This window comes from Panthera onca, chromosome E1 (assembly GCF_046562875.1).
Source record: "Panthera onca isolate mPanOnc1 chromosome E1, mPanOnc1 haplotype 2, whole genome shotgun sequence".
NCBI classification, from domain to species: domain Eukaryota; kingdom Metazoa; phylum Chordata; class Mammalia; order Carnivora; family Felidae; genus Panthera; species Panthera onca.
The window spans coordinates 20817186-20844154 of record NC_138352.1 but is presented as its reverse complement, the minus strand read 5'-3'; the positions used below and the strand labels follow the sequence as shown (position 1 = coordinate 20844154).

The 26969-nt window shown below is 52.3% G+C and overlaps 1 protein-coding gene across 2 annotated transcripts in view; it reads left to right on the top strand.

The window, feature by feature from the left end:
• GAS7 (growth arrest specific 7) overlaps positions 1 to 26969 on the top strand; it is a 215043-nt gene that overhangs the window by 35133 nt on the left and 152941 nt on the right. The window contains exon 1 of one of the 2 annotated variants that reach the window (XM_060647268.3): positions 24972 to 25334. The exons of the other annotated variant lie outside the window; for it this stretch is intronic. The gene's annotated coding sequence lies outside the window, so the exon portion shown is untranslated. Of the gene's footprint in view, positions 1 to 24971; positions 25335 to 26969 lie in introns of those variants that run through there. 2 annotated transcript variants of the gene reach the window in all.

Below are 26969 nucleotides of genomic sequence, written 5' to 3'. Positions count from 1 at the left end.
GCCTGAGGACGTGGGTGTTGGGAAGGGAGAGCGTTGGCGGAAGGAGGGAGGTGGAGGGAGAAGAAGCCGTTTTATTTCCGCGTTTTGTTTCTCGTCCTGATGAGTCATTGGTGCTCTAGGACCCCGGAAGTGGAGGGTCCCAGGAGGCACTGTGTGGGACCTAGCGTGTCTTCCTGTGAGCAGCTTGGGTTGGGGTTGATGGTGGCTCTACCTTTTATGACACGTTCGTCCAGGGCGGGTTGTCCTAGAACAGGGCACCGAACGTGTCTTTTCAGCTGTGACAAAGGTGTCTGCTAACTGGCTTGGGGCGTCACTGAGAGGCGGGACCGTGTGGTCATGCCATGGGGGACCCACGGGGCCTTGTCCCTGCCTGGTCCTCCTCGCCTGCAGCAAGCTTCACATACCTCTCAGTGCGTCAGTTGTCTCACCTGTAAACTGGGCATCATAATGGGCCTTATCTCTTAATGTGGCTGGAAGAATTAAATAAAAGAGTTAATAACACGTAAATAATTTAGAACAGTGGTTCATGGGGTTTCCTTTTTTTGTTTGTTTAAAAAATGGGGTGGCGGTGCCTGGGTGGCTCAGTCGGTTAAGCGTCTGACTTCAGCTCAGGTCATGATCTCGCGGTCTGTGGGTCCGAGCCCCGCATCGGGCTCTGTGCTGACAGCTCGGAGCCTGTTGGGGATTCTCCCCCCCCCCCCCCCCGCCCCTCCTGTGTGCATGCACTCTCTCCTTCTCTCAAAATAAATAACCTAAAAAAATTAGGTATTACTAACTTATTTTTTTTTTAATTTTTATATATGTCTGTAAGTAATCTCTATACCCAATGTGGGGCTTGAATTCATGACCCTGAGATCAAGAGTCCTGTGTTTTACCCACTGAGCCAGCCACGTGCTTGGGTTTTCTTTTTTAATTGTCAGCCTCCCCCCACCCCCCACGCCCCCTCCTCTTCCCCTGCTGATTCTTGTGGGGATTCCTGAAGGTGTCTAACAGATGGCCACCTACGTACCCTGCCTTGGCCTGTCTGACTCTTCTCTTCCTGCATCCTGCAGAGGCCTCCCTCCAGGAGGTCCAGCCGGCCACCCAGCTCTTAGATTCTCCTTCCTTGGGAAACACCTAAGAGGCACCTGTCATATATTGCCCTGAATCGGTCAGGGTTTAACTGTATGTGTTAAGATAGGTCCTTTATTTTTTATTTTTTTATTTAAAAATTTTTTTTAAGTTTATTTATTTATTCTGAGGGAGAGGGGAGAGAATCCCAAGCAGGCTCTGTGCCGATGTGGGGCTCAAACTCACGAACCGTGAGATCATGAGCTGAGCCGAAATCAAGAGTCAGACTCTTAACCGAGTGAGCCATCTGGGTGCCCCAAGACAGAGAGGTCCACAGTATTGAACATGGTCCCTTGTCTCCTGTGTGGAGGGGAGTGTCCCCACGGGTCACATCTTGGCTTAGAAGTGGTATTCTAGAAACTCAGCTTACTATTATAAATCCTCCCGTATCCCACCAGAACGCGTAGCCAGTGCTGAGCCTGTGACAATGAGAGGGCATCGCTGCCTTCCAGGAGGGAAGGGAAAAAGGGCAGGGCTTTTCAGTTGCAAGTGGCAGAAATCCAATCCACAAGTTTTAGCCAAGAGAAGGAGAGGGGAGTTTTTAATTGGTGAGCTCAATCTACCGGGTGGAGTTCAGGGATGACCGGTTCCAGGGGCTCACATAATGTCAACAGGGTACCATTACGTCTAGCGGGCCATCCTTTGCAAGTGGATTCTTCCCAATTAAGAGATGACTAGTAACTTCCTCCCAGCTTAGCAACCTACCTCTGCTGGGGGGTGGGGGGGGGGGGTCCTGCCAAAAATGAGCGATAGGGTATCTTAATAGGCAGATCAAAACAAAAGCTATAGCAATTCACTTTAGGAGAGCAATCAGCACCCTCAACAGGAACCGTATACCCACGCTAGTCACTCCCCATTCTCCCTCCCTTACCCCCAGAGACCACTGAGCTACTGTTGATGGGTTTACGCAATCTGGGCGTTGTATTTAAATGGGATGATCCAGTATGTGGCCTTTTCTGCCTGGTGTCTTTCACTTAGCTTGGTGTCTTCAAGGTTCACCCAGGCGGTAGCGTGGATCGGTGTTTCATTCCTTCTTAACGGCGGAATAATATTTTATCGTGTGGGTAGAACACGTCTGATTTAGCGTTCATCAGTCAGTGGCCACTGGGGCTGTTGGCATCTTTTGGCTCTTCTGAATAACGCCACTGTGAATGTTTGGGTACAGGTTTTTGCGTGGACAGGTTCTCATTTCTCAGTGGAGTTGGAGGGTCACGTGGTGACCCCGTGTTTAGCTTTTTGAGGAAGGGCCACGCTATTTGCGGCTCTTTAGCCGCTGATCCTGAAGTGTCATTTATGGAAGTTGCAAAACCGCTAACTCGATGTGCCTTCATTCCTTGGCCACAGTGTCCTAAAATGGTATGAGACGGGCTGCGGGATGCCGGGTGAAGCGTCCAGGCTGACTAACCAACAAGCCCCTCCGGTCCCCACAAAAGTGATGCCCAACACCAAAATGCAGTCAAGAAGTTAGAAGACACACGCACACACACACACACACACACACACACGAAAGAAATTAGAAGACACAAAACCCGATGATTCTGACTGACTCCTTCTTTCCCAGGCTCCTCCAGAAAAGATGCCTGTTCTAGGCAGTAATTAAGGTTTTGTGAATTTCAGGATGTATCAGATGTTCTCACGTGTGATGTGCGATGGGTCCTTACCACACCTCCCTGAGCTCGGGGGAGCGGTTACTTGTTCCACCATCCCGATTTCATGGGCGAGGACACGGGAGGCTTGGGATTTGGGACTGGCTCTGGGTTAGGAAGGGCCGTTAGCTTCAGGACAGATTGAGCATTCAGATCTTTTAACTTGGAGCTCTGTACTGTTTTGTTGGGAGATTTGGCAGTGTGTTCATACTAATTCTAAAATCTAGAAAAAGGTACACTGATTTTTTTTGTTAAGTTTATTTTCAGAGAGAGAGTATGGGGCAGGATCAGAGAGAGAGAGAAAGAGAGAGAATCCAAGGCAGGCTCCACATTGTCAGCCCAGAGCCTGACGAGGGGCTCACACTCAAGAACCTCGAGATCATGCCCTGAGCTGAAGTTGGACACTTAACAGACCCGAGTCTCCCAGCTGCCCCTTATCATCATTATTTAAAAAAAAAAAAAATCATGTCAGAGAGTTTGAACTTGGTTTTGGGATGCTTTGATAAAATCACCCGTTGGATCTCTGGCATGAGAGAGAGGAATGGCTGTGTGTACCCCCCCCCCCCCCCCGATCCCATCCCGTGTGTACAAACACAGTTACCCAGTACATTTTCACAGGTCTGTGATTCTGTGTGTATGCAAATGAAGTTCCTTACCCCGATCGGCTGGTCGTAAGAGTCTCACTTTGAGCTGAAAGAGGAAATACAAGGATGTTTCTGTCACTTTAAATAGCGTGTAAAATTCCAAACTGGTAGCTAGGCTCAGCTGTGTGATCGGAAACCATTTACAGAAACTTTGGGGATGTTTCCTTTTGTTGGAGTGTTTTAAAAACCGAAACTTACTTGAGGTTCCTCTGAGAGATTTTGCCAGTGCAGAGAAGCAGGTATGTCGTTATATTTCACTGGGTTGAAATACACAGACACGTACGTCTCTCTTCCACCAAGAAAATAAACACAAGCCCCAGTGCTGTGGCTTTGCCTGGAAATATGAAAACAACTAATTTATTCATAAGCCCAAACCCAGGCACATCCACTGGGTGGATATTATGCTGGTATGCTGAACAAAATACTTTAAGATGTTTCCGAGTGAACTGGGTAGGTGTGGATAAGTATTTTGTCATTAACACATTAAAAAAAACAACGATAAACCGGACGTCTTAACGTTGGTGGAAGACATCTTTTTGGCTTCCCTGGTGCTTATGGAAATTCTTGCCTTAATAGGCACATCTCAGCGTAGCACGCTCCAAGAAGCCTGGGTTCTGGAAGAACAGGTCCTACAATAAGGAAATGTTATGGTCTCACTGCAGGAAAATTTGAGCTCTTTGAGCCGTTACCCCTTGACGATGGTGTATGCAGCCTGTCGTATATGGAGGTAGTCAGTTTCTAGCCACAGCACACAAAGCCGACTGAGCCTCAGGGGTCCACTGGAGGGCTGGTAAGTTCCCAGAGATGCTGGTCTGTGGCCCCCACTTTCAGAAGCAAAGCTCTGGAGAATTCACTCTGTCTCTTAAGAAGATTTTGCTTCATAAGGATACGAAAATCAGTCCCAATTCTGAAGACTTGGTCCGGACCCGTTCCCAAGGCTCACTTTGGGACGTCTTCTCTAGCGTTGCTTCTGGGAAGCGGGCTTGGCGGGCTGGGGTGGGCGAAACATCCCATTTCTTATCCGTTCTTTCCACTTAACGCTAGTTTTGGTCACAAAGACCTTATAAAAACCTGCGTTTGTCAGACTTGGTTCCCAGTGGTTTTAGGGTATCCTGCTGTTTGACAGGGGTGAGTTTGTAAGTGGACTTCTTGAGTCTGGAGGGGGGTCTGTCAGGTGTTTGAACATGGATGCTGTTTCGCAGTTGTCCTTTGTGGTCACCATGTCCCTGAGGGTCCCATTAGTACAGGTGCCAGGCTTCTGTGATGAATGCCTGCTGGTTCAAAGGGCCTGGGGCTCGCACAGTGGACCCTTTTTAGAATGACCCTGGATTTGGACCAGTGTGCAGGGGCAAACTCTCTTCATTGAGATGTTGGTTCTTGCTCCCACGGGGACAGATGAATGTGCCTCTGCCCTTCCCTGAGCCCCAGGACTTTGCTCCAGTCCTTTGAAGCCTGGGAGAGGGCCCTCATTTCTGGGGGGCTCAGAAGGCATTGCTGTAAATGCCTGTCCCTGCCAGGCGCTGACTCTGGCCGCCCATGCTGACCCAGCCCCTCCATCTGCCCAGCAAAGGTGTGGTGGTGGTGTCCCTGGCAGGAACAGGACCCCCAGAGTGCCCCTCTTCTTCTCCAAGGCAGGATCAGGCCACCGATTGGGCTGGCACGCCGGTAGGAACTCGGAGCGGGGTCCTGGGGGCCGTGGGCTCTGCTTAATCTCCGTGGTGTAACTGACAGCCCACTGGGCCCTGGGCGGGGCTTCAGTGTCAGGTTCTGAGCCTTGACGGTTTCTTCCAAACCTCTGCGGCTTCTTGCCTTAACTGACCTTTCAAATGAAGGATCTGGGGTGTCGGGGGTGGGGGTTCTCCAGTCTTGCAGGCTGCCCGAGCTTCCCTAGACACCATTCGCTTAGACTAACATGGGCATGACTTACTCCACAGGAGCTGGGGGTTCTCTTTTTCTCTGTCCACATCCTTCCCCGTGCTTTCTCTGATGTACAGATTGTTTTCCTTTCTGTTGGGTGTGTTTTGAGCATTTCTTACCAGTACCTGTCCCCGTGTCCCTGGCACACAGCCCCAGACACAGCATGTTTGCAGCCCTGAGCTGAGTGAGGGGGTCAGTGCCAGCGATGGGCTGTGGGTTTCCTTTAGGCCTTAGCCCTCTGCCTGGGGGAACCAGCCTTTCTCGTACAATCTCAGTGGAATGGCCCGGCCATATATGTTCCTTTCCGGAAACTACCTGGGGCATCTCTAGAAAACACTCATGATCTTTGCTATCAAGTGGCTTCTGTCCTGTGCCTTCCCCCCTTCCTCATCAAATTGGGCATCTCTGTTGAGGGGTTTGGTTTCTGGATCTGGCTACTTGTGTCTGCCATATAATTCTCTTCTCACTTAAAGAAAGACTATACTTTTTGGGGGGGGGGGCACCTGGGTGGCTCGGTCGGTTAAGCATCCGACTTCGGCTCAGGTCACGATCTCCCCGTTCGTGAGTTCGAGTCCCGCGTCGGGCTCTGTGCTGACAGCTCGGAGCCTGGAGCCTGCTTTGGAGTCTGTGTCTCCTCCTTTTTCTGCCCCTCTCCCGTTCGCACTCTGTCTCTCTCTCAAGAAATAAGCATTAAAAAAAAAAAAGGCTATACTTTTTCTTAGAAATTCAACATCCATAGCCGTTGATACACATACTCATTTCCAGAATCATTTCTGCAGAGATTGTCTGCCTTGGGCTGATCTCACAATTTTGTGTGCGGTTCACCCCGGTCTGGTAGACGGAGGCCCCCAGCAGCGCATCCTGGGTCCTCTCGTGCTGTGATCATTTGTCCTTCCCTGCTGTCCTGGTCTGTTCCGGCTGCCAGAATCAGGTAGCACAGACTGGGAGGCTTAAGCAAAACATGCTCAGGGCTCTGGAGGTGGGAAGTTCAAGATCAAAGCGTCGGCAGCCTTGGCTGCTTCTGAGGCTTGTCTCTGTGGCCTGTGAGAAGTGGGCGCCTTCTCCTTGAGTCTTCACGTGGCCTTCCCTCCACGCCCGTGGGTCCTGACCTCCTTTTCTCGTAAGGACACCAGTCGTGTTGAGTTAGAGCCCATTGTAAGGACTCCGTTTTGACTTAATCGCCTTTTTAAAGCTCTGTCTCCAAATACGGTCACATCCCAAGGGGGGTGTGTGTGGGGGAAGGTTAGGACTGCAACATACAGACTTTCCTGTGAGTTCAGCCTGTGCCTGCACCCAGACCTGTATGGCTTTTTTTATGTTTATTTTTTTGAGAGAGAGAGGGACAGAGTGCGAGCGGTGGAGGGGCAGAGAGAGAGGAAGACACAGAATCCGAAGCAGGCTGCAGGCTCTGAGCCATCAGCATATGACCCGATGTGGGGCTTGAACTCACGAACCGTGAGATCATAACAACCTGAGCTGATGTCGGATGCTTAACCAACTGAGCCATGCAGGTGTCCCAGTTTTATAAATTAAGTTTTTTAAAGCTTATTTATTTATTGGGGAGGGGATTAGAGGAGGAGGGAGGGAGAGAGAGAGAGAGAGAGAGAGAGAGAGAGAGAGAATCCCATGCTATCAATACAGAGCCCAATGTGGGGCTCTGTTTCACAAACTGTGAGATCACGACCTGAGCCAAAATCAAGAGTTGGATGCCTAACTGACTGAGCCACCCATGCACCCCAAGCTTGTGTAGGATTTTAAAAAGTAACAAAATTTAGGGGCACCTGGGTGGCTCAGTCGGTTAAGCGGCCGACTTCGGCTCAGGTCATGATCTCACGGTCTGTGAGTTTGAGCCCCACACTGGGCTCTGTGCTGACCGCTCGGAGCCTGGAGCCTGCTTCGGATTCTGTGTCTCCCTCTCTCTGCCCCTCTTCCACTCGCACTCGATCTCAAAAATAAATAAAAACATTAAAAAGCATTTTTGAAAAAGTAACAAAATTTATAGAAGTTTGGAGTACATTGGGGACATCCGAAAATCGTTTTCTATAAGAATTACGATTGCTTGTTAGGTTTTTGCTTTTAAACCTTTAAAAATATGTACTTGCCATATGCTTGCCATATAGTCTGTTTTATTGACTTCATTTTGCTGCGTATGTTCGTATAGATAATTTGAAGAGTTTACAACCTGCCTTTAGTCTGGTAAGTAGTCGTCTTTGTGACTAGCAAACGACTTTACAGTGTGCACCATCACGGTTTCTTTAGATAAACTTACTGACCTGACGGTGTGAGCTGTGAAAATGTTATTCTGCAGAGTGATAATCTTTTTTTTTAAATTTTTTTTATAATTTTTTTTTTAACGTTTATTTATTTTTGAGACAGAGAGAGACAGAGCATGAAGGGTCAGAGAGAGGGAGACACAGAATCTGAAACGGGCTCCAGGCTCTGAGCTGTTAGCACAGAGCCCGACGCGGGGCTCGAACTCACGGACCGCGAGATTGTGACCTGAGCCGAAGTCGGCCGCTCAACCGACTGAGCCACCCAGACGCCCCTTTTTTAATTTTTTTAAATGTTTATTTATTTTTGACAGACAGAGCAGGAGCGGGGGAGGGGCAGAGAGAGAGGGAGACACAGAATCCGAAGCGGGTTCCAGGCTCTGAGCTGTCAGCACAGAGCCAGACGCGGGGCTGGAACTCACAGACCGTGAGATCATGACCTGAGCCAAAGTCGGATGCTCAACTGACTGAGCCACCCAGGCGCCCCTACAGAGTGATAATCTTAACAGAAATAACTAACATTTATTTTACTTTATTTAAAAATTAAAAAAACCCCAACAACCCTGTTTGCAACCCTGTGTTGTGAATATTTGTTATATCCATTTTATTTAAAGAATTTTTTTTGTAACGTATATTTATTTTGAGAGAGAGAGAGCGAGAGCAGGGGAGGGGCAGAGAGAGAAAGGGGGAGAGAGAGTCCTAAACAGGCTCCACGCTGTTAGCCCAGTGAGGGGTTCGAACTCACGAACCGTGAGATCATGACCTGAGCTGAAATCAAGAGTCAGACGCTTTAACCCACTGAGCCACCCAGACGTTCTGCCCCCCATCCATATTAAAGGTGAGGAATTCTAGAGAGCTCTCCCAAGGTCACTTGGGTTAGTTCTCAGCAGAACTAACGTTGATGGGGAGCCTCCGTGATTACAAATAGCCCTGCCTCTGACCCTGTCTTGTTAGGCCTGCTTATCTGGGGTGACCACTCCACTGCCCTCTCTCCCTGCCCTTCATTTCCTTGGAGCTGGGCTCTCTGGAAGACAGATTTCAGAGCTTCAGGATGTGGACATGACCTGGGATATCCACAGGGTCTGTTCAGGGCTCCCTGGATGCTCAAACAGTGACTCTGATGTCCCCTGGATGTGGCCTCCCAAGGCAGGAAATTCCAGGGGTATGTCAGGGCCAGGGCCCTGGGGCCACCTCTCTGGGTCTCCAGAGGGGCCCAGCTGGGTGCAGGCCAGGGTACGGTCAGTCCAGCCACCAGCAGTACTGACAGTGACCCCTCTGTGTGTGTCCACCCCTGCTTGGGGGACCCGTTATTCGTGTCTGAGCCCCTGTGATTTCAGCCTGTGCCTGTACACAGGGCTGTACTCGCCCAGGTTGCGTGGGGTCTTTTTTACGCAGACATATACACGTGTGTAGACAGAAACACACGCACATGTACACACACACACGAGTGTAGACAGACACAGACATACACACAGTGCATGCACATAGACTCGCATGTAGGCAGAGAAACATACGCACGAATACATTTGTAAAGAGAGTTTCACCGGGAGATGGCCTTAGGCTGTTGGGTCCACGTCTGATGCTGGTGCTGGCAGCCCACGGGGTAGGCAGAGTCAGGAAGGGGGGATCAGGAGCTGGAGACCCAGGGGAACGGATTGAAACTGCCTCTGACCTTGGTGTTACTGGCGTCCCGCAGAAGGCGGGCCGTGGTCGTGAATGAGCCATACGCACGTCTGGTCCACGAGTCGGGGAAGCTGAAGGAGGGTCTGAGGCACATCGACCGCGGCGTGCATGAGCTCCGGTGCGGCTGCCGCCTCCCTTTTCCCCTCCAGAACTCCCCGGAACCTTCCTATGGCGCGCACTAACCCAGAACGTGCGAGAAAATGAAGTTCAGCCTCGCCGAGCTGACGCCTTAGAAGTCCATCATGCTGCCCGCCAGAAGGTGGGAAGACCGTAGGTTGGAGAGTCAGAACGACCTAAATTTAGGGAGACCCATCTGATCTGTGCCTTTTCCATGAAGGGTGTGGATAATGACACTAATACCCTCTTTGTGCAGGGTTATTAATGGATGTCAAGCGTCCCACTTGACTCCTGGATGGAGGGTAAGAAATCTCAGACTTACACCGTTCTTGATGCTCTCCAGGAACATCATATCTCCACATAATTAAGTTTCACTTTATCTCCCCAGTAAGTGGCTTCTTCACAGAGGGCTGGGGTACTCCCTCCATCAAGTTCCTCCCCAGGAAGTGGACCTTCCTTCTGGTTATTGTGAATAAAATTTAATTATGTTTTTAAATTAGTGATTGATGCTCTAGGGTTCCAGAAGGAGGTTCATGCAAGAGTTGTGTTCTGTCTTTAAGTGGGAATTCCTTTGGGGTTTCCTCATAACTCTGATCCTGGCTGTTGGTTTTAGATGCATGTGTGTTTTCTATTTAGCAGTTTAATACCCTTTTTAATGTGTGTTTTTCTGGGTCTTTATGGGGAGTGTAAGAATACCAAGAAGAGGGGTTTTTGAAGCCGCGGATAGACGTGGAATTTTATCGAAGGATGCCAGAATCTCTCAAGATGACTGTGTATATTTTCATTAAAGAAAATAATAACGAGGGATGCTCGGGCAGCTCGGTCCGTTGAGTGTCTGAGTCTTGATCTCAGCTCAGGTCTTGATCTCAAGGTCGTGAATTCAAGGCCTGTGTTGGGCTCCACGCTGGGCATGAAGCCTGCTTAAAAAAGTAATACGATTACCAACGTTCATAGGTTTTCTAGCAGGACAGAATGTTGACGTTAGAGGCAACTTGGTAGAAAGAGGAGAGGGCAGAGTGTCGGGAAACCTGGATGCTAGGTCTGGTTCGGTTTTTGGTTACGAATTTGACCTTGGACCACGCGGTACGTTTCGTCATTCCCCTTAACGATATCCCACACCCGCGTTCCTCATCTGGAAAATTGGCGACTTGGAAGGATGTTGATGAATCCATAGGCCCTTCTGCCACATTGATGTAAGTGCTTTCCCATCTGTAGAAGAACCATGAAAAAAGTGTAAAGGGAGGGGACACCGTGGTCCTACTTACTATCAACCAGCAACTCGTTTTTCATTCATTTGCTCATTGATCCAACAAATATTTATTGAGCAGCTGTGATGTGCACTGTGTAGGCATTGTTCCAGACGCTGGGAACACAGCAGTAGACAAAGCAGATGAGTTCCCTGCACAGTGGAACTTACATTCTGATAAACAGGTAAGTGCTGGGAAGATCAGTAAAGCAGGGAGAGGCATGGAGAGGCATGGAGAGGAAGGCAGAGTCTGGGGAGGCTGAGTTTAAGTGGGATAGTCAGGGAAGACCTCAGTGAGGTGACATTTGAGCAGAGAACTACCTGGAGAGTGGGAATGAGCCAGATGGAGGTCTGGGGGGAGAGTCACAGCAAGTGCAAAGGCCCTGAGGTACAACAGCAGTGCCACTGCAGCTTGAGTCGGGCGAGCAGGCAGGAGCAGAGGGAAGGAGTTTGAGGTTTGAGAGGGTGAGCAGAGTCCGGTAATGCGGGACCTCGTGGGCTGTAAAAGGACTCTCCCTTTTGGAGGGGTAAAGGGAGCCGTGGGGGACATGACCTGGTTTCCTGTCTTACACCCGTGACTCTGGCTGCCTGTGGAGAGTGGATGGAAACCAGTGAAGGGTGGAGGCAGGCACACCCGAAGGGGTGCATGACAGCCGCACAGGTGGGGGGAGGTACCAGATTTGGGGTCCGGTTTGAAGAAGGCACCTGGCAGGGGTCTGCTGACAAGTTGCACATCTCATCTAGAGACGGCTGCTTGGCCCTTCCTGCCGAGAGAAAATGTGTCCGCCACCTTCCTTCGGGTCTGGGGCCATCTGGCCTGCGTTGTGCTATGTCTGGGGACACTGAGGACCCCAGCCCGTCTCCACAAACGGCTGGCTGGACGGAGAGATGAAACTCACCGTGGGGTTTGGGCGTCTGCGGGAGACGTTCTGCCCTGCGGCCGAGCTCAGAAACTCAGGCCGTGGTGTGGCCTGCCCCAGCGCCCCCTGTCCCCGAGGGTCATTGTGGGGTTCGCTCGGCAAGGAAGACAAGCACGTTGGCCCCGTGCTGCCGGTCAGAGTCAGTGTTAGTCATGGAATCCTTGGCCATCGGGGACATCGTGATTCATTAAGAAAAGACAGACAACATTCGGGAGGCCTTCGCTTTAATTCAGGGCGTCCGGTCCTCCCTCAGACAGCTCTTTGTGCTCTTATGGGCCGGGGCCACCCCCGTGCTCCTGTGGGGCCAAGTCATTAATTTATACCCGTGCTCCCTCAACTACCCCAACTCAGAACTGGAAAAAGCCTCTTCTGTCCCTCTTAAGGCTTCAGGTCTCCCCCCACTGTTTTCTGCTAGTTTTCTTCCCTTTGATCTTCTGCTGAGAATTTATTTCCTTCCTAAAGCGGAGGCATCTAGCTCAGAGCAGTGCAAACCCCCACTGGGGCTGGCGGGCACCCCCCCCCCCGCCTCCACCGTCCCCCTGCCCCCCCGTCCCCCTCCCCCCCCCCCCCCCGACCCAGTTCTGCAACCTTCCTGCTTGCTGGGCACAGAGCTCACAAGGTGGTACCTGATAGGAGAGAAAACGAAGGGATTGTGCTACCCCACGTGGCTGGTTTCGACCACGTGGAGACTGGAAAGCACACGTTAAAAATGACACTAAAAGGCGAAATCGGGACCATAAACGTGAAACAGCAGGGCTTGATGGCCTCGCCTGTATTGGTTCGGGATGAGTCTTCCCTGTGGGGAGGCAGTCTGAGTGGTGGGCAGAGGGAGCAGTCTGGAAGGGCGGTTTCAGGAGGAGGAGAAAAAGGACTGATCTCTAGGATGTATGTATGAGGGTCTATCTGTCTTTTGGAGGAGGTTGCCTTCAGGGGAGAAAGACCCAAGCCGTGGGGGGGGGGGGGGGGGTGGTGCTTGGGAGGAATTGAAACCCACTGGAGAAAGGGAGGAAGGCATTGTGTTGCTGTCACTGCCCGTGAGTCAGACTGAAAGAGAGGGTAAGACTAAGTTGTTGTTTTTTGTGTTTTTTGTTTTTTTGTTTTTTTGCTACCAGCTGGGAGTGAAGTCCTCACCTCCCCTCTCCCCTGCCACCTCCCATGTATTTATTTATTAAAAAAATTTTTTTAATGTTTATTTAATTTTGAAAGAGGGAGAGAAAAAGAGAGTGAGAGAGAGAGAGGGTGGGGGAGGGGCAGAGAGAGAGGGAGGCACAGAATCAAAAGCAGGCTCCAGGCTCTGAGCTGTCAGCACAGAGCCTGACGTGGGGCTTGAACTCATGGACTGCAAGATCATGACCTTAACTGACTGAGCCACCCAGGTGCCCCTGCCACCTGCCTTTTAAAGAGACTTAATTTTTTTCTAAGTTTATTTATTTTGAGAGAGAGAGAGAGCGAGCGCATATGAGCAGCAGAGGGACAGAGAGAGGGGGAGAGAGAATCCCAAGCAGGCTCCACATTGTTAGGGCAGAGCCCAGTGTGAGGCTCAAGCTCACAAAGCACTACATCGTGACCTGAGCCAAAGTCAGCAGTTGGATGCTTAAGTAAGGCACCCCTAAATAGACTTTAAAGATAAAATTGCTTTTGGGGTGCCCGGCTGGCCCAGTCGGTGGGACATGTGACTCTTGATCTTGGGGTCATGAGTTCGAGCCCCCGAATGGGTGTAGAGGTTACTTAAAAATAAAAAATTCTTGGGGCGCCTGGGTGGCGCAGTCGGTTAAGCGTCCGACTTCAGCCAGGTCACGATCTCGCGGTCCGTGAGTTCGAGCCCCGCGTCAGGCTCTGGGCTGATGGCTCGGAGCCTGGAGCCTGTTTCCAATTCTGTGTCTCCCTCTCTCTCTGCCCCTCCCCCGTTCATGCTCTGTCTCTCTCTGTCCCAAAAATAAAAAATAAAAAACGTTGAAAAAAAAATAAAATAAAATAAAAAAAATAAAAAATTCTTAAAAAAAGATCAATCACTTTAAAAACTTTTTTTTTTAATGTTTATTATTTATTTTTGAGAGGGGAGAGAGAGAGAGGGAGACACAGAATCTTAAGCAGGCTCCAGGCTCCGAGCTGTCAGCACAGAGCCTCACGTGGGGCTCGAACTCATGAACAGTGAGATCATGACCTGAGCAGAAACCCAGAGTCGGATGCTTAACCGACTGAGCCACCCAGGCGCCCCTCGTTGTGGTTTTGATTTGCATTTTCCTGAAGTCTCATGATACCGAACATCTTTTCCAGTGCTTACTGGCTGTTCACGTTATCTTGGGAGAAAGGTCTTATCAGAACCTATGCCCGTTTTTCTTTGAGTTAAATAACCGATGCCCTTTTATTACTGAGTTGTAAGTGTTCTTTATATATTCCAGGCAAAAGTCCCTTATCAGATCTGCGATTTGCAGAAACTTCCTTCTGTTCTCTATGGGTTGTGTTTTCACTTTCTTTATGGTGTGCTTTGAAGCACAAAAGTTTTCAATTTAGATGATGTCGACTTTACGTAGTTTTTTTTCTTCTCTTGCATGCGGCTTTCGTTGTTATACCTAAGAAACTATTGCCAAATTGAGGCCATAAAGATTTTTACACCTGTTTTCTTCTAAGAGTTGTATGTATAGTTTTGGTGCTTACATGTGGAACTTAGATCTGCTTTGCATTAATTTTTTTTTAAGTTTACTTTTGAGAGAGTGAGCGAGCGTGAGTGGGGTTGGCACAGAGAGAGGGAGAGGGAGAATCCCAAGCAGGCTCTGCACCATCAGCATGGAGCCCGATGTGGGGCTCGAACCCACGAACCATGAGATCACGGCCTGAGCCCAAACCAAGAGTCGGATGCTTAATCAAGTGAGCCACCCAGGTGTCCCATGCTTTGCACTAATTTTTGTAAATGGCGTAAGAAAGTGGTCCAGCTTGATGCCTTTACATGTGACTGTCTTGTCCAGGCACCGTTTGTTGAAAAAGGCTGTCCTCTTTCCATTTTATGGTCTTGGCACTTTTATCCTTAAGGCTTCTTGCTTTGTTTTTGTTTTTAACTTTTTTTTTAATGTTTATTTACTTTTGAGAGGGGTGGGGAGCAGAGAGAGAGGGAGACACAGAATCCAAAGCAGGCTCCAGGCTCTGAGCTGTCAGCACAGAGCCCGACTCAGGGCTTGAACTCATGAACCGTGAGATCATGACCTGAGCCACAGTCTAACGCTTAACCGCCTGAGCCACCCAGGCGATGAAGGCTTCTTTTAAGTACGTTATTCATTTAAGTCACTGGGTGAGGAAGCATCCCCTTGTCAGTCCCCTGACCCACAGGGAGAGAGCAAATCAATCAAGGATCACTTACCCTTAAAAAAAAAAGTGCTTTTGTTTGGGATTCACAACAAGATTTCAATGAAAACTTTCCCTGAAAATAGGCAACAGACAGGGCAGTTGAGTGGATGAAGTAATGATCTGGGAGTTCGTATTATTCTGGCCCTGTTGTGGGGGGAGCGGGCAAGGGACTTGGCCTCAGCCTGCTCTGGAGCTCCGTGCTGTGTAGCTTGCAAAGCTGAGCCCAGTGCATCAAGTCTGGGAGCCCCATGTCCTGCCTCTCCCCCTCCCCCAGTGCTTCCTTAGGGGCAGGAGGTCGGTGTGGGGACAGCCCGGGGGTCACAGGGAGCAGCCGTCTGTGGGACTCTGCACAAGTTGTTTCTTGGCCCTGATTCCAGAGACGGATTAGGGAGTTCTTTTTCTCCTAGAAGATTCCACTGCAGAACAGAATCCTGGAGCCCAGAGGCCTCTGCCTCCCACGCATGGGTGTGGGCCTGGAGGCTGCACCCACGGCCTCCCGTGTGACTTGGGGCCCCAGCCCGGGCAGGGCCGTGTGCTGGGCTCCCCAGGCCTGGCCCGGCTCCCGGGAGGCTGGACCTGCACCCCTGAGTCAAGCTGAACACCCAAGAGCGGAGCATTAGCTAAGCCCCAGATGTTTAGAACCCTGACTCTCTGTCTGCTTTCCTGCTCCTGGAGGTGGTCCTGGAATTGGCTCCGATCTTTGTGTGGTTCTGTCTCATCAGCCTTTCCGGGGAGAGGCTGGGGGTTCCAGGATTTCCTCAGAGCTTTCTGCCGGGGTCCACTCAGCCCGGGTTGGAACTTGACCGGTCTCAGGGGCTTATCGGGAGCGGGGGTGGGGGGTGGGGTTGGAGACAGAGGCTCACTTCTTGGAGGGGAATCCCATAATCAGGACTTGGGGGAATTCTCCGTCCTGGTTCAGGTTCAAGCTTTTAAAAAGTCAAGTTCTCAAGTTAAGAGTTGTAGCCTCGGGCTCTGAGTCTGTCCCTCGGTGAGCTCACAGTTGAAATGCTTTTAGGGAAGCTGGGTGGGGCTGTTGATGGTGAGGGTTCTGGAACAAAGAAAAAGTGAGCATTGCCTGCAAGACCGAAAAAAAAACCCAGGTCTCTTCCAGACCAGGGAGCCAGCTAAGCAAAAGCCTAGGCCCCTGGCCGGCCACCCCGAGCTGGCCCTGCTTCACACAGCAGACTGTGCAACAGAGAGAGGGCCATGCAGTGACCCCCGCGAACCAGGGGTCTCCCTGATGTAAGCTGGGGCTGGGTCCAAGGAGGGGTTTGAGGTGGCACAGCTGCCTCCTTCCCTGGTGCCTCCCTGAGACCAAGTCACTATTTATTTTTAATTTTTTTTAAGTTTATTTATTTATTGAGAGAGAGAGAAAGAGAGAGTCCCAAGCAGGCTCTGCACCATCAGCACAGAGTCCTGCATGGGGCTTGAACTCATGAACCATGAGATCATGACCTGAGCCAAAACCAGGAGTCAGGCTCTTAACTGGCTGAGCCACCCAGGTGCCCCACCCACTCACCATTTATTAGTTAATTCCAGTGTCCAGAGTGGGGCCGATACCCACAATCACAGAATGTTGGATCGTCCCACAGTTGGGGGTTCAGGCAGGTTCAGATGTCAGGGGCCAGGTAGGCCGCTGAGATCCCAGGGATTTTGGAAACAGCCCGTAGTAGTCAAACGTAGGGAACGCATGTCCAGCGGGAAATCTGAAATCTCCCCATCTTACAATGCTGGTATTTTTTTTTTTTTAATTTTTTTTTAACGTTTATTTATTTTTGAGACCGAGAGAGACAGAGCATGAACAGGGGAGGAGCAGAGAGAGAGGGAGACACAGAATCTGAAACAGGGTCCAGGCTCTGAGCTGTCAGCACAGAGCCCGACACGGGGCTCGAACTCACGGACCGTGAGATCATGACCTGAGCTGAAGTTGGACGATTAACCGACCAAGCCACCCAGGCGCCCTTTATAATGCTGGTATTGATTCACGTTAAAAACAACGGCCGTGTGCTGCTCAGAACCTTCCGGCAGCCTCCTTGTAACCCTTTCTCTGCTTAGGAAATTGGGTCTTAGGGACAGGGGGTGACTCACCCAAGGTGGCCCAATCCAGTAAGCAGCCTGTATTCACTCCCGGGTTTCTAGACTCCTAGACTCTGGTGCTATGTCCGGTCTACCTTACCAGTACCCTCCAGTCAAGCAGACCGGAGAGCCAATGAGATTAAGGAAGGGCAACCATCCAGCATAGGAAGGGGTGGAGTCGGGATTTGAACCCAGAACTGTCTGGCTCTGTCCGATCTGCTGTCGCTGGGAGGAGAATTGATTGGCATCTGCTTGGTTCTGAAGCAGATTTTCTTTTTTTGCTTTATATGTATATATACACATATACACACACACACATATATATTTGCTTATATATATACATATATATATATTTTTTTGCATATATATATGTTTACTTTTTGAGAGAGAGAGAGAGATTGAGAGAGAGAGAGAGTATGAGCAGGGGAGGGGCAGAGAGAGGGAGACACAGAATCCAAAGCAGGCTCCAGGCTCTGAGCTGTCAGCACAGACCCCGATGCGGGGATCGAACCCGCGAACTGTGAGATCATGATCTGAGCCAAAGTCCCACACACAACCCACTGAGCCACTCAGGCGCCCCCTGGAGCAGATTTTCTAACAGCCGTGCCCTGGGATTGGCTCTTAGCCCTCAAACCAGAGCTGTTGTTTGACTAGTGAACAGCTTCCCTGAATTCTGTGGAGGTTTGGGGAGCAGCAGGGGATCCTGAGGGCACCCGTGTGCATGTGAATTCTCTGTCCCTCTTCCTCACACCCATTCATTCTTCTCGGGTTTCCTCTCTGAGAGCTCTGAGGAGCCCTACAGAAGGAGGAGTCAGAATAGGGGCTTTTCCCTGCCTGAGATTCAGCGCCCCGCCCAGCAAGAAAGGCCCACTTAACTTGTGCCCTCCCTGAGCCACTGGCTCGGTCGCTACTGGGGAGTTGGTGTCCAGGGATCCTGCATAGCGTGTCCAGGCTCAGCCCCTACTGTGGGTCCCCTGGGGATTGGGGGGCTCTCAGGGTGAGCCAGGTGGCACAGGAGTCTGGACCGCCAACACTCTCCGTGTGCAGACCCCGGGAGCTCCCAGAGGACACCTTGTCCAAACTCCCCATGGCTTCATGATCGGAATCTAGCAGCAGAGGGTCCGGGGTGTGTGAAGGTTTTTGGGGGGGGAGGCAGGAAGTGTTAATAAACAAAGCAGGGTGGAGGGGCTTCGACGAGATTTACTAGCTAAATATTTTCCGGATGTTTTCATAGTCGTTTAAGGCTGATCCGGATTCCGAAACTAAGTGGGACTTAGCCTAACTTCTCCAGTAACTCCCACCCTCCTGGACCTCTCAGCCCCTTGCACCCTGGCCTCATTCCCAGCACCATGGGACCCTTCCCCCATCACCCTCTGTAGCACTCCCTCCTTTCATCCTGCTGGGAAAGAGAATAGTCTCCTTTCCCCCCCTCTTTTTAGTCCCATGAGACATGCAGTTGTGCAACCTGGTTTTTTCTTTACGCTCGATATTTATTGAATATCTTTCTACCTTAGTATGTGTATCTAACAGGTGATTTTTGGTTTCTGCTATCCGTTCGTTATTTGGATGAACTCGTTATTATGTATAATTCCCTAGTGATGGACGCTGAGGTTGCTTCCTTTATTTGCTGTTAAAATCACTGGCACATAGAGGGCACCTGGGCGGCTCAGTTGGTTAAGCCTCTGACTTCAAGTTCGTGAGTTCGAGCCACGCGTCGGGCTCTGTGCTGACCGCTCTGAGCCTGCTTCGGATTCTGTGTCTCCATCTCTGTCTGTCCGCCCCTCCCTTCCTCGCACTGTCTGTCTGTCTGTCTCTCTCTGAAAAATGAATAAACATTACAAAAAAAAAATCACCGACACTGACGATCCTTGTGACGGCATCTCCTTGCACTGAGACTGCTTTTCTGGGGAGAAAGAAGTGATCTTCTAGTTAACGTGTCTGCCTGCGGCATGCATCCTGACCCGTGCTGTCAGTTGCTGTTCAGAAAGCGTGTACCAGATCCACAGTCCTTGAGCGTGACTGATGCCCCATTTGCTGGCCCACACGGGGATTTTCAGACCTACAGGAGCACCCTGCTTCTATCCCCCACCCCCCACTTATTTTTAGAGAGAAAAATGTAACAGAAAAACTGGTAGCAACAAATTCAACTGATGCTCTTATGGGTCACCGTGCCTGGGACACTCCCGTGCCTTGTTGCTGCCCGTCCTTCCAGACCCGATGAGCACTGAGATGTGGGCTGATATAACGTAAAAAGTGTGCCAGACCGAAGGCCCGTGTCCCCAACCCTTGGCTCTGTTAACGACCAAAGGAAAAGGGAAAAGCTCTTATCTCCTTGGTGGATCAGTTTTCTCACCTTTAAAATGGGCACAATGATCCTTGCGTCACAGTAATTCTTTCAAATGGGAAGACACATACTTGTACCTCGTACTTGGCGCATGGTGGGTGATGAGTCAATATTTATTTCAAGCCCTCCCGGGTTACTCCAGCTTATGTAACTTCTCTTCCGTCTCCCCGACCTCCAGCTCTTCTCTGGAACCCCCACTTGTCCCTTAACCTGCCGCAGGGTACTTCCTACTTGCAGACCCCAGAGGGGAGTGATGTGGGTCCCCGAGGATACGGTGGTAACCCAGGCTCTTATGTGCATGGTCCCTTTGCCCTGGGACATCTAGAGGTGTTGGATGAACAAACGTCCCATCACACGGGTCTCCTGTGGCTCCTTCTGTCAAGTTAAAGGGAGCGCTGGATGAGATCTGGCCAGTGCAGATGGTGATGGGGAGGTAGGTAGGGGGCCGTATCTGTCTCAGGGCCTTGTGCCTGTGTGGGGGGTGCGTAGCATCTCTGGGCTCCTTCCTTTGGGATGGGGTAAGGAGCTGTGCATGGAAGCTGTGTTTCCTCTAGGACCCTGTCCTCTGCGGGTCTCCCTTAGGCCCTGTGTGTGCGACGGTGTGAGTGAGGGCCAGGCTGCCCCGGGCCGCCCGGTTCCTCGTCTGCCGCCGGCCTGGCCTCTCCTTGCTGGAGGCTGTGCAAGGCCCCGCCACGAGGGGCTGGTCGGAGCCGGGAGCCGCGTGGGGAGCCCTCTTGGGGCACAGTGATGGCTCTGTTTCCTCCTCCGTCTCACCGGGGGCCCCCATTCACTGCAAGGAGAGTCACACATTCCCCCTTGAGATAAGAATAGAGCCCGACTGTGCCCCAGGACAGAGTCAGCTTCTTCTGTGGGCCCTCGGAGGCCTGGCAAGGGCTCCCAGATGGTACTGGCATGAGTGGACCCTGGCTGCCTGCCCCGCCGGCCCCTTGTGCATTGTGCGGCCAGGACACTGGGTGCAGTGTGCGTGTATGCCCCACCCCCACCCCCCCAGACCACTGTCTCCAGGCTCTGCTCTGCATGGAGGGGTTTGGCCTGGAGTCAGCTGCCCCAAGGCTGTGCCCTGCTCCTTCCCTTCCCTGGGGCCTCGGACTCCGCCCTCCCGGCCTTGAGACCTCCTCTGAGTAGCCACTCCTGTTTGTTCCTGGAAGGGAGGGAGGGATGGAGCCCCGGCTTGAGGGGATGGGTGTTGATGGCAGCTCGGTGGCCTCCCTCTACAGCCCCCCCGCCCAGGGTAGAGGAGGCAGGAACCAGCAGGGGCCCCCAGCAGCCCCACCTGTGTCTGAGGTGGCGGATGGAACAGCCTCGTGTCATTTTAATAGACCAGGCTCTCTTACCCGGGCGCCCGGTGGAGAGCGTTGCTGGGCTCCCCTTGTGATCAGGTTGGGTGATCCTTAGTGTAGTTTCTAGCCTTTGGTTCCCGAGGACGAGGCTTCTCATACCGTGGTCCCTGGACCAGCTTCGTGAGCGTCATCACCTGTGAGCTGGCTCGAGATGCACATCCTCGCGGCGGACCCGGGATCTACTCAGTCGGGCACTGACAGCAGGGCCCGGGAATCTGTTTAACACGCTCTTCGGGGTGGGGGGGTTCTGATGCACGTGGAGCACCAGTGCCACTGCTCCGAGTAGGGTGTTTGAAGACAGATTTCCTGGGGCGCCTGGATGGCTCGGTCGGTTAAGCATCCAACTCTCGGTTTCAGCTCAAGTCACCATCTCATGGTTTGTGAGTTGGAGCCCCGCATCGGGCTCTGCGCTGATGGTGTGGAGCCCGCTTGGGGTTCTTCCTCTCCCCTCTCTGCCCCTCCCTGCTTGTGAACTCTGTTTCTCTCTCCCTTTCAAACTTAAAAAAAAATTTTCTAAAAAGAAAACAGACTTCCTTGGTTTCCCGGATCTGTCAGGTGACTCAGAGGAGTGTTGAGCCCATGGCAGCCTGGTGGGGACACTTCCATTCACAGGCATTCAGATCAAGAGATCTAAAAATATTTGTGTGGCTGAACATGGAGTCTCTCATTCAACCTAAAAAAAAAAAAAAGAAATCTCAACATGCACATTTGTACGTATTTCAGTTAATTCTACAACTGTGTGAGGCCGTGTTTGGGGTTTCTGGTTGAAAAAGCTGAGCCAGGTGTTAGTAAGCTGCCCATGCAGTGGAGGTGGGATAGGAAGCCAGGGTTTTCCGCCGTGAGCTGGGGGAGCTTTCCACTAGCCGTGGGGTGAGGCTGCCCCTGCCAGGGGTTGACGGGGGGCTCCTGGTGAACCTTCCTGGTGGCTCCTTGCCTGTCCTGAGAATTGAGTATTTGAATGGGACCGCGCACATAAATGCATGTGTTTGGGAAAATGCTTCAGTATCTAGGGCTCTGTCTCAACCTGCGAGGGTTTCTTTTTTTTTTTTTTCTTCTTTTTCTTTTCTTTCTTTTTGTTTATAATTTTAACTCCTACTTTTATTTATTTTTTTAAGTTTATTTTTGAGACAGAGACAGTGTGAGCAGGGGAGGGGCAGAGAGAGAGAGGGAGAGAGAGAATCCCAAGCAGGCTCCACACTGCCAGCACAGAGCCCAGTGTGGGCTCCAAACTTATGAACCACGAGATCATGACCTGAACTGAAACCAACAGTCAGATGCTTAACTGACTGAGCCTCCCCGGTGCCTCAGTATTAACTTTTTTTGAGAGAGCGAGCCGCGAGCATGAGCAGGGGAGGGGCAGAGAGAGAGGGGGACACAGAATCTGAAGCAGGCTCTGCGCTGACAGCAGAGAATCCGATGCGGGGCTCGAACTCACGAACCGTGAGATCATGACCTGAGCCGAAGTCGGATGCTTAACCGACTGAGCCACCCAGGCACCCCTGCGAGGGTTTCTGAAAGACAGTGTCTTGGGCTCCAGCCGCTCTTCCAGGAAGAAAGCACTAGAAATGTAAGCCACCCCCCCTCCCCCCCGCCCAGGGGAGGCCAGGATGATCAGAAACAGGGCTGACCGTTTTTGAGGCTCTTGGGGTTTCTGAAGCAGGGTCCCCTGGGTGGGGGTGGGAGAGCATCACCACCTCCATTTGCAGACGAGAAAGCAGACTCTCCAGAGAAAGTCTCCCACGTTTCACCACCTCCCATGTTTTCCCCCATGAGACCCAGTCTCAGTGGCTTCCAGACTTGGTTGGAAGGAAGGGGCTTCAGAGGTCTATGGCAGAGCTTGGCCAGGAACAGGTAAGCAACCTCCGTGGTACCAGATTAGCTCTTCAGTATGTCTGTACCTGCTCCTCACTGTATTTTCTCAACCAGCGAGTGGGCCTGTGGCCTCTCTGGTGGATAGAAGAACGTTCTCGAATAGATCTGTCGGTCCAGAGGTTCAGAGATCTATAATAACAACAGACAACGTTTACCTAACACGTAGCTTGTCTAAACACTGTGCCTCCATTTATTAGCTCATTGGATCCTTACAACACGTGTTGTTCCAGGTATTACCAGGCCCGTTTTACAGGTGGGAAAGCTGAGTCACGGAGAAGTTGAAGACTTTGTTCAGCGTCAGCCAGCAGGGGACGGGGCTTGTACCTGGACCATCCCTGTCAGGAGCCTGTGATTGGAACCACTGGTTCCTGTGTCCATGTTAGTTCTGAAGCCACGCCCCCCAGAGGGGAGGGGGGACCCCTCAGCCCCTTCACTTAACCCCATCCTGAAGGTATCTGCACACCCAGTTCGAAAGCTGGGTGTTCCCCAGCTTGGGGTCCCAGCAGGCCTTTGCTTTCGTGGGGCAGCTGAGTAGGGGAGGAAGTGGTGAGGCAGGGTGGGGTGGGGCTCCCTTTTCTTCACACCTCCCTCCCCCGCCCCCAGATGCTGACCCCGAAGAGTATGATCCTTGTGCCTCTGGGACCTTCTGCAGGTGGTCTGGGGGTTGAGTCCCGGTCTATAGCTGGGAGGAGAGTCTGCAGTGGCACCAGAAGGGAAAGCCTGGGTGTTCCAACTTTTCAGGGCCTCACAGCTTTGGGAGTAGAGGAGACCGGAAGAGTTTAGGGCAAGGGGCAGAGGGAGGTGGACGGCGGCTGGACCAGCTCCTGGTGGCTGTCTCTTCCGCTGGAGCCTGAGGCCAGCACCGGGCCAGCTGGCTCACAGCTGGATGCGTAGTGGGAGGCGATGGGAGGGTCCGCGGGCCAAGACACTGCCAGGGACGTGCACCCAGAGTCAGCCTTGGCTGTCCTCCAAACAGGAAGAGCCTTGGTGCTCAGCTCAACTCGCACTTCCCCCGTGGTGAGCGCCGCTGGTAAGAGAGTTCCAAGTTGTGGTCAGAGGCGTGGGGACCCTAAGCGTGACATCCTCTCCTGTCCGTCCTTCGCCACCGGGCCCCGGGGAGGAGACCCGGTCAGGCAAGAGCAGCTACTCCCGCCTAACGGAGATGCTCAGATGGGAGGAGATGGGAGCCCTCAGTCCTCAGTCCTCGGGTTGGCACTTCCCGTGGGGATGTTGCGTCTGAAGCACGGACCTGACGGCTTGGCCTAGAAGGGGCCCCAAACCCAGGAGATGCTTTGGGTCGGTGACCGGGCCACCTGCAGGGACACCCCATTCAGTGGGTGGCTTCCAGAGTTGTGGTTTCTGCTGCACAGTTTTAACTAACCCAGGTCACGGTGGTCATGGTGGTGACGGGGGAAGGAGGCGGGCCGGGGACCAAGAACCAGACGTTCTCGGCAGGGTCCCCCAGTGCTGCCTTCCAGTAGGCTTCGTGTTCCCTCGTGATGGCCACACTTGCAGGAGTCCCAGAAGACACTGAGTTGCTGCTCCTTCACACCCTTCTAGAATCAGTTATCTTTTTTCTTAATGTTTATTTATTTGGAGGAGAGGGAGGGGCAGAGAGAGAGAGAGAGAGAGGGAGAGAGAGGGAGACACACAATCCGAAGCAGGCTCCAGGCTCTGAGCCGACAGCACAGAGCCCGACTTGGGGCTCAAACCCACGAATCGTGAGATCATGACCTGAGCCGAAGTTGGACACTGAACCAACCCAGGTGCCCCCTTACTTACTTATTATTTTTATTGTCTGCCCCCTCCCCCCTGCTCTGCCGCATGCCGGAATGTGTGCTCTGTTGAAGACAGAGCTTTTTGTGCCCCTTCTGTTTTGTTCACTGTTGTGCCCCAAGTGTCCAGAAGCAGGGCCTGGCACCTTAGGTGCTCACTAAACATCTGTGGAACGGACGCGTGGGCGGACGTGCCCGGGAAGCGCCTGGCTTGGGCCCGCCGTCCCTGGGAACACGCGTGCAGTCACCGCCGACACACTGCCATCTGAGCACCTTGCTAGCGTCCGGCGGGAGGGGAGGACCCGCGTCCCCTGGGAGGTGCCCACACGGTCTGGCCGCCTGCCCTCGGCTCCGCTCTGTCCTCATGATTTACTGGCCCCCCGAGTAGGGACCACGCGAGGGCTTCCCCGAATCCCCGCTGCGGGCGGTGAGGGCCCCAGGGGCTGGCCAGGTGGTGAGTGAGTGGAGCTGTTTGCAGCTACGGATTCCGGGGGCCGTGGCAGGACCGCATTCCTGGATCCTGCCTGCCCCTCCCTGCCCCACAACTCCGTCCCGCCCTGTGGGCTGTGGGAAGTGGAAAAGCCTGGTTGAGCAACTCCGAGGGCTAAGGCGAAATCCCTGTTTACTCAGTCTCTGTCATCTCGCCTTGTAACTGATGCCCGACTCACAAACTTAATCCGGGACAGTCACGGCCGCCTCCGCACCCTGCGAGCTTCCCATCCCTCTCGGGGTCAAGGCCAGACCCGGATTCCCAGCCCAGACCGCCGGCGGGCTCCCCCGTGGGAGCCTCCAGCTTTGGGTGGGCAAGCTCTGCTCACAGGTTTGCTCTTGACCTCCCGATTCAGCCGCCTGCTCGACATCTCCAGCCGTCACACCGGGTCCTTCCTCCGGGTCTGGGCCCCCTGCAGCCTTTCAGCAACGGGCAAGCCTGTCTTTCCAGCTGCGTGGCTCACAGCCCTCAAAAGCTTTGGCACCCCTGTTTCCTCCCCCTGCTTGGGTTTCGTTTGCCAGGTAAGCCTGTGGGCCCCTCCTTCCAAATAGACTTTTTAAAAAGGTGTAGCCATTTCTCGTCATCCCCACCGCCGCCCCCTCTGGGTGAGATGAAGCCATCACCCTTGTGTCCCTGGTTTCTTACAGGGGCTGCCCAGATCCTCTGTTAGGTCCTGGTCTGTTGTTCTTTTTTTAATTCATTTTTGAGAGAGAGAGAGCGAGAGAGAGACCGAGCATGAACGGGGGGAGGGACAGCGAGAGAAGGAGACACAGAATCCGAAGCAGGCTTCGAGCTGTCCTCATAGAGCCCGATGCTGGGCTCGAACCCACAAACTGTGACATAGGACCTGAGCCGAAGTCAGATGCTCAACCGACTGAGCCATCCAGGTGCTCCCTGCTCTGTTGTTCTTACATAACAAGTCCGATTGTGTCATTTGGGTCCTCAGGACGTGGCGATGGGTCCCCATGATGGTGGAGTAGAGTCGAAGAAGCCCTCACGGTGGCCGGGGGGGCACTACGTGACCTCAGCGCCTGCACCCCACCCCCTCATCCCGCTCATCCTTTCCTTGCACACCAGCTTCCACCGTGTCCCTGCACATGTCCCAGGCATGCTTCCTCGTGAGGGTCTCTGTGGCCCATGTGGGTCCCCCAGAGATGTCCAGTCTAGAGCCTGGGACACAGCAATCAGGTTTTGCAGGTGCAGTTGAGGGTATCAGGATGGGGAGAGGGTCCTGGACTATCCGGACGAGCCCAGCACGATGACAAGGGTCCTTGTGAGATGAGGCAGGAGGGCCAGGTCAGCAGTAGATGTGACAACAGAAGCGGGAGGTTGAGCGATGATCCGAAGGGAACATATGCCAGGGATGCAGCGGCCTCTGGGGACTGAACCGGGTGAGGTTCTGTCTGGGGGCTTCTAGAAGGAGCTGAACCTGCTAACACCTTGGCTTCGGCCCAGGGAGACCCCTTTAGGCTTCTGACCTCCAGATCCGTAAGACCATAAATCTGTGCCGGTTTGAGCCCCTTCGTTTGCGGTCATTTGTCACAGTAGCCCCCTCAAGAAGAGTAAGCTACCGATTCATCTCAAAATCTTGTCACTCTTGCCATGCCTGCTTTTTCCTGTTCTTCTTCCTCTTCTCCATCACTTACTGCCCTCCAGCAAAACCCGACCTCATACCTGTGTGTCGGGCTTGTTGTGGCTTGGGTGTCTGCCCTCATGAGAATGCAAGCCCCGCTAGGATGCGGACCTTTTGTCTTGTGACCAGTGCGTCCCAGCACCTAAAACTGTGTCTGGTCTATAAGAGGTGCTCAGGAAGTATTTGTCCAATGAATGAGTAAATGAATAGATAAATGGATGGATGGGTGAATGAATGAATGAATTAATGGATGGAAGGAAGGAAGGAAGGAAGGAAGGAAGGATTAATGAATGGATAAATGAATGGATAGGTCAGTGAATGGATGGATGGATGGATGGATGGAGGTGAGTGGATGGATGGATGGATGAGTGAATGGAAGGATGGATGGATGGATGGATGGATGGATGGATGGGTTAATGAATGGATAAATGAATGGATAGGTCAGTGAATGGATGGATGGATGGATGGATGGATGGATGGATGGAGGTGAGTGGATGGATGGATGGATGAGTGAATGGAAGGA